The sequence below is a fragment of the Mus caroli genome, chromosome 6, assembly GCF_900094665.2.
Source record: "Mus caroli chromosome 6, CAROLI_EIJ_v1.1, whole genome shotgun sequence".
Classification (NCBI taxonomy): domain Eukaryota; kingdom Metazoa; phylum Chordata; class Mammalia; order Rodentia; family Muridae; genus Mus; species Mus caroli.
In genome coordinates, this window is record NC_034575.1 from 112,373,521 (window position 1) to 112,379,774 (window position 6,254).

Below are 6,254 nucleotides of genomic sequence, written 5' to 3' on the forward strand. Positions count from 1 at the left end.
AGAAAAATGACCATGTGACACAATGGGTGTGGACAGCTACCTGTGAGCCAAGGAGATCTAATTCAGGAGCAGGAATTCTGCTTCATACTTTGATCGCAGCTTTCCAGTCTCCCAAATTGGCCACTTCTGTTAGAGCCTTGCTGTGTAGGGTTTTGCTATTGCAGGCCCAGTGGACTCACACACAGTGGAGTATGACATCGCCACACTCCCACCCACTCTGCCTCATTCTCCCATGGGTGGATTTCCCCTTTCTGCTGGAGTACACGTGGCTTACTTATACCTGGAGTCTGAAAGGCAACTGAGAAGTTATTAAGGTGTAGTGTCATGGTGGAGGGGATGTTCGGTACGAGACCCTCAAGTTCAATTTGAACCCCAGAAGCCATTACCAAGCATATACTGACACGTCATTTTATTTATATGCACTTGCTTATTAATGTATGTACCTGCATAGAAGGAAATAGCTTCAGAAACCTAGGGGGACTGACGGCCAGCCCTTCTGGGACCAGGAAGATGTGGAGATTCTGAGACCACAGGAGGAGGCACCAGAGTGGAGCAAAGGGCACATCTGGCTTTGCCAGGAAGGATGTGGATTTTTAGCCCAAGAATAGCAGCTACCCTGGAGGATTTTATGGGGGGAGGGATGTGTGGTCGGATTTAGTCTTACAGTTCATTTGGGCAATCAGAATTTGGTTTCTCATGGTGAAATAACTTCTCTGATCCCCATCAATGACAGTGGGAAGTCCTGGGTTGCCAACTTGTCAATTTGTTCTAGTTCCCAGCAGCCCACCCCAGAGCAGGGAATAACATGGCCTAGGTGTAGGCAAGTAGGTCATTCCATCACACTGCTAAGGCGCTTACCCAAGCCCCAGCTGGTAAGAGGTTCATTCAGCCCTAGAGGTGGTTCTCTAACTATCTGAGATCAGGAACAAAGCCATGCATGGCTCAAAAAGTGGTGGAGAAGCCCATGCACTGGAAAGTGGTCCTGTAGCAAAGCAGAGGAGGCAGCAGCTTCCTGGTTGCTAAGCAGCCACTCTCAAGTAACAGTCACATGCTACAGCATCCTTTGGCCCAGCTGTTAGCTCCTTATAGATGCTGAGATAGAGACCTCACGTAATATCATTCCATTTGGAGCAGGTCCCTTGCTCTCAGTCTAAAAGGTGAAACAGGGCATTAAATGGCCTGAGTGGCTAGCATGAAAACATGAGTAGCAGCCCATAGGACTGCATTCCTTGCATGGTTACAAAACCAGGATAGATGTGTGTCCAACGGGGATTTTATTAATTTTCAGCAATGTGATAACATTCCTATAAAAGTAATTTATAGGCAGGCTTGAAGCAGCTCTGGGAATTGAGCGTGTGGGATTAGAGAAGAACCCACAGGCCTCAGTGGGGAGTTGCATTGAGTTTGTGTTTCGCAGTTGAGGTCTCAGTTGAGGTCGCTTGCTCTTTGCTCTCAAATTTCAAAATTACAGCCACTCACTTTAATGCAGCAACCCAGCTGTGAACCCTGAATCAGGAAGGATCTGAGGAGACTCTGCCCCTCCCCCCCCCACCCCAGGTTCAACACTGGGCAGAGGTGGATTGATCGCTGAAGTCTTGTGTTCTCTGAAGTGACCTGGTGAGCTTTGTGGCTGGGACTTGGTAAATGAGGACCCCGGGGGAAAGGAGCAGAGACCAGCCAGGCAGGTGGCACTGGCTTTTACTGAAAGATCTACGTGGGGCTTTGGGGTGGTTTTCAAATGAGATAAATCACAAAGGCAAGCTCCACCTTCTGGTTCGTTACAGCTGTCTTGGGATTCTAAAATAGAGTTTGCGGCTGAAGCCAAGGAATTAAATGTAGCCTGTGGGTGGGGAAGGGAAAGGCTCCCTCCTCAGTGAGATTCACCTTAAATCTGGAGAGCAAGACAGGACTGAGGAGAGCATTCCAGCCACACGAATTGTATGTGTAAGATCTGAAACAGCAAGGACATCGGCTGTTCTCAGACAAGAGAGAATGCTGGGGTGAGCAAGACAGAGCTGAGAGGGCTTAGCAACATCATTCAGGGGCCAGGCCACGAGCTACAGAATACCCCTGCTGTACAGCCAGCAGTACAGATGGCGTTTGTCTTCAGAAGTTACAGACATATTGTGGAAGCCTTGTGTAGATTTAGGGAAATGAGGAGCCCATTCTACTTAAGCCCTGGTGTCTATCCTACCTATCAGCAACACGAATCGCCGCTGATCTGCCTCAGTGTGGTGGTTTCCTGCAATGACTTCTAGCAGGACACTCCCAGTCCGGCCTTCATCATCCCTCTTCAGACTCACATAGACAATCACTCGTCTTCCTCCTTTCCCCCACTCAGCTTTTCTTTCCCACTTTTGCCCATCTCTCCTTCCCCTTTCCTTTCTGTTTTATTTTACTTTAAAGATAGACTGCGTTTTTAGAGCACTTTTAGGTTCACTGAGCAGAAGTTGTCATTTTCCATACACACATGCGACCTCTCCTTGTATCAACACCGCCACAGCGGTGGCTTTGAAGAGCTGATGGGCTTCCCTCAGAAACTCATCCCATCAAGTCTTTCGTTTGCATGCAGGGTCACTCTTGCTCTGGTACTTGCTCTGGGTTTTCAACCCATGTGTTTGCTATATCTACCATCAAAGAATCATACAGGAGAGTTTCACTGCCTTAAAGATCCCTCCTGGCTATGTCTGTTAGCTCCTCCCACTTCCAATGTTCTGCCAATCACAGATCTGTTTACCATATTCATCCTTAATGCTTTCACAAAATGTCACATCGTTGGAATTAAGTTGACTCCTTTCGCATAGTAATTCCCACTGGAGATTCTTCGTGTGTTTCGATGCCTTCAAACCAGATTCTTACTACTGAATGCTATCCCATTGTCTCTGCTTACCACTGTTTGTTTATGTTTTTATCCACTGAGACAATTTGGTTGCCCTCAAATTTGGCCAATTATGAATACAACTGCTGTCACCATCCATGTGTACTTTCTTATATGGATATAGTTTTTGCCTCCTTAAGCAAATACCAAGGGGTGAAATGACTGGATCATTTAGAAGAGTGAACGAATCTTTTCTGATACTCAAAACAATCACTTAACTGTCAGACTATAATTTTTCTATAATTTTAAAAAGTCATATAGCTCTGATGTATAATCACTCAGAGAAAACTTTTCCACTTCAAAGAGAAGGAATGAATGAGATGGCTGATAGCAAAGAAAGACCAGAAAGACTCAAGTAGACCCTAAACCAGCCGGAAAAACACCAGAGCCCACAGATCTGCATCCAACATCTGAGTGTCTGGTGGCATCGTTTAAGCTCCTTGTGGTCCTTCTGTACACAGCACACATGGCTCTTTTTACTTTTCATTTGAGACAGCCCTGTTCAGTTCCTGAAGCTTTCTGCAGCAGACATCTCACATTCTTAGAATCCCTCAAATACTAGAATCTTCAGTGATACCTAAGCTTCTTCACAGCTTCATGAAGTGGTCCACTCAGAGAGTCCTTACCGAGATTCCAACTCTATTACACATTGCCTGGCCTCAAAGGCTTTTTCCTGGCTCTTTGCCATAAACCCCATGACTCTCCTCTATTTTGCATGCATGCAAAATGAGCACCCACTACATAATCAACACCAAGTTCTCTTGCAAGCTATGGATGCAGTCAGCTTCCACAGACCATAGCTTTAGTAATCTACGAATAGTTGCATGGCTGAATCAGGGAAAGCTAGAACAAAGTGAAGAGGCTTGTCCTCTTCAGTTAGAACATCCCTACACTGCGATTCTTTTACAATGAAAAATCCTTCAAATGGGTTTTCAGTTTTCTACCTTAGAACCTTGACTGGGTAGATATTTGCTCTCAAGGAACATTTCCTATTATCCTAGTGCAAAGTCTATAGTTTCATTTTACTGGTACCAATATCTCCAACAACTAAAGCTGTTCAAAAAACAGCTTTAAAGAACAGCAAGTATTTTTCCTTACCAGACCGAATTTTCTAGATCTTTCAACTATTTTCTGTTTTGAATTCTTACTACAAATCTGTCTAAAATCAGCAAGTAATAACCATGCCACTGGCTACATGCTATGCTAAATATGTTAAAATTTCCTACACCAAACAAATTTGTTTGCTACATTTAAATTTCAGCTCTCAGATTTTTAGGATGCAGAGAGAATACAGCTATCGGTTCTTTACTGCAATGTAATATGGGTTAGAAACCTCCAGTCGAATTTATGACAGACTCATTGGTCCCCCTCTGAAATTTCATGATTATAAGTCTCTTTTGTCCCCATTTCTATCAGAATGCTGATATTCTTAATGCCTACCAGGTAGCCAACTAATCTCTGAGTATAGTATTCCAGCATTCTAGCCTTCAGCTTCAAACTCTTCAACACCCCTCCTATGGTTTCAAAGACCTATGAGCCCCATGGTTGGGTTTATCACAGGACCAGCTGCATGTCTCATACTAATTTCTCATTACTGTGACAGAAGAAAATTAAGATAGGGGGCTATTTGGGCCTATGGTTTCAATCCATCATTGAAGAGAAGGCCTGGTAGCATTTGTGGCAGCAAGGGTGAGTGGGGGAGGGGTCCCTCACACCTTAGCCTATCAGGAAGCAGACAGTGGCCCTAGAAATGGGCCTGGAATATAACTCTCAATGGCCTGTGCTTAGTGACCTCATTTTACCAGGTTGGCCCTAAGTCCTAAAGGTTTTGTCACCTCCCCCACATAGCCTCCACCAGCTGAGGAGTAAGCATTTACACACAGGTGACAACAAAGGATGCTTTAAATACAGATCATGCCAGCAATACACACCCATCTAAAATGAGCAAATTATACCTCTCCAGCTATCTATTCCTTTTAAATTCTCACTCAGTAGTATTTTCTAAATCCTTATATATTGGGTTTTTATATCTTTCATCAAATTTGTCACCAAATAGTTAATATACTTGATATTGCAAATAAAAATATTTTATTATTTGCTATTGACATATAGAAATACAACTGGCTTCCAGATATTACATTGTATGCTATAAATGTAGTTAAATCTCTTATTAGCTCTGGTCACTTGCTGTGGATTCCATCAAAAGTTCTATTCAGCGGTTAAACAGTCTGTACGAAACCAAAACAAAACTACTGAAATTCCAGCTTCCTGAGAGGGTCAGGCAAGCGTGAAGCCATTCTGAAAAAGTTAGTAAGAGTGTCCACACAATTAAAGAGGCAGAAGATGCAGTTCAGTGGCACATGGCATGCCTAAATACATGGTGTCCTGGACTCAATCCCCAGTAATGTTTCAGTTCTCCCTTCCACCATGGATGTTCAGGCTCGAATCCTCAGCCTGAGTCTTCTGTCCTGATCCCAAAGGAAAGCACCGATTTCTCCATTAATTGGTAGAATAGCTTTAGGCTTGCTCTTAATTAGATGGGAAATTTCTCTCCTGCCTCATTTTACTGAGACATTATTAGAAATGGATGTAAGATTTTATAAAACAAATAAGCAATACAGAATGAATATAAGGATGGGAGGAAGGGACGGAGGGAGGAAAGGAGAGGAAAGAAAGGAGAGAGGGCAGGTGGAAAGAACATCTGTTTAAAAAATGATCGCCTGGCTTTTCTTTCCTGGATTAAAGGTATGGAGAGCTACAGTGATAATGCTAGCCCTAGTCTATATTTCTAGATTAAACTTCACATCATTGCCCATGATGCATAGCAGACATTTTATATAGCATTGAATTTGGTTTACTGGATACACCCCTTAACTAAATTCATAGGGAATATCAGTCTGTACTTTCCTTTCCTTGTGATGTTTTTGGGTTGGTATAAGGATTATGCTTACTTCAAAGACCAGGTCTCTGAAAGTGTTTGTTTGTTTGTTTGTTTGTTTAAATTGTAAATAGCTACTGCTTCTTCTCTGGTGGAACTTCTCAGAGCCTGGGGTTTTCTTTGTGAAAAGGTTTTTATGACATATTTAGTGTCTTTGTAGCTCTAGGGCTTTTCATGGTATGCATTTTGTTTTCCTGAGTGAGCTTTGGTAGTCGGTGAGCCATGACACTCTAAGAAGGGAAGGTATGGGTGAGTGATGGAAGTAGGAGCAAGAGTGTTGTTTGTAGACTGTTTATATATCATATATCTACTTGGACCAAAGTGGCAAAGAGGACTAATGGTGGGGAAGGAGGTTTCCTGGCTGAGAGTCCTCTGAGCCAGCAAAGCCAATGCCCATTATGAAGGCAACAAGGTTTTTGTTGTAATAAATGACTACAA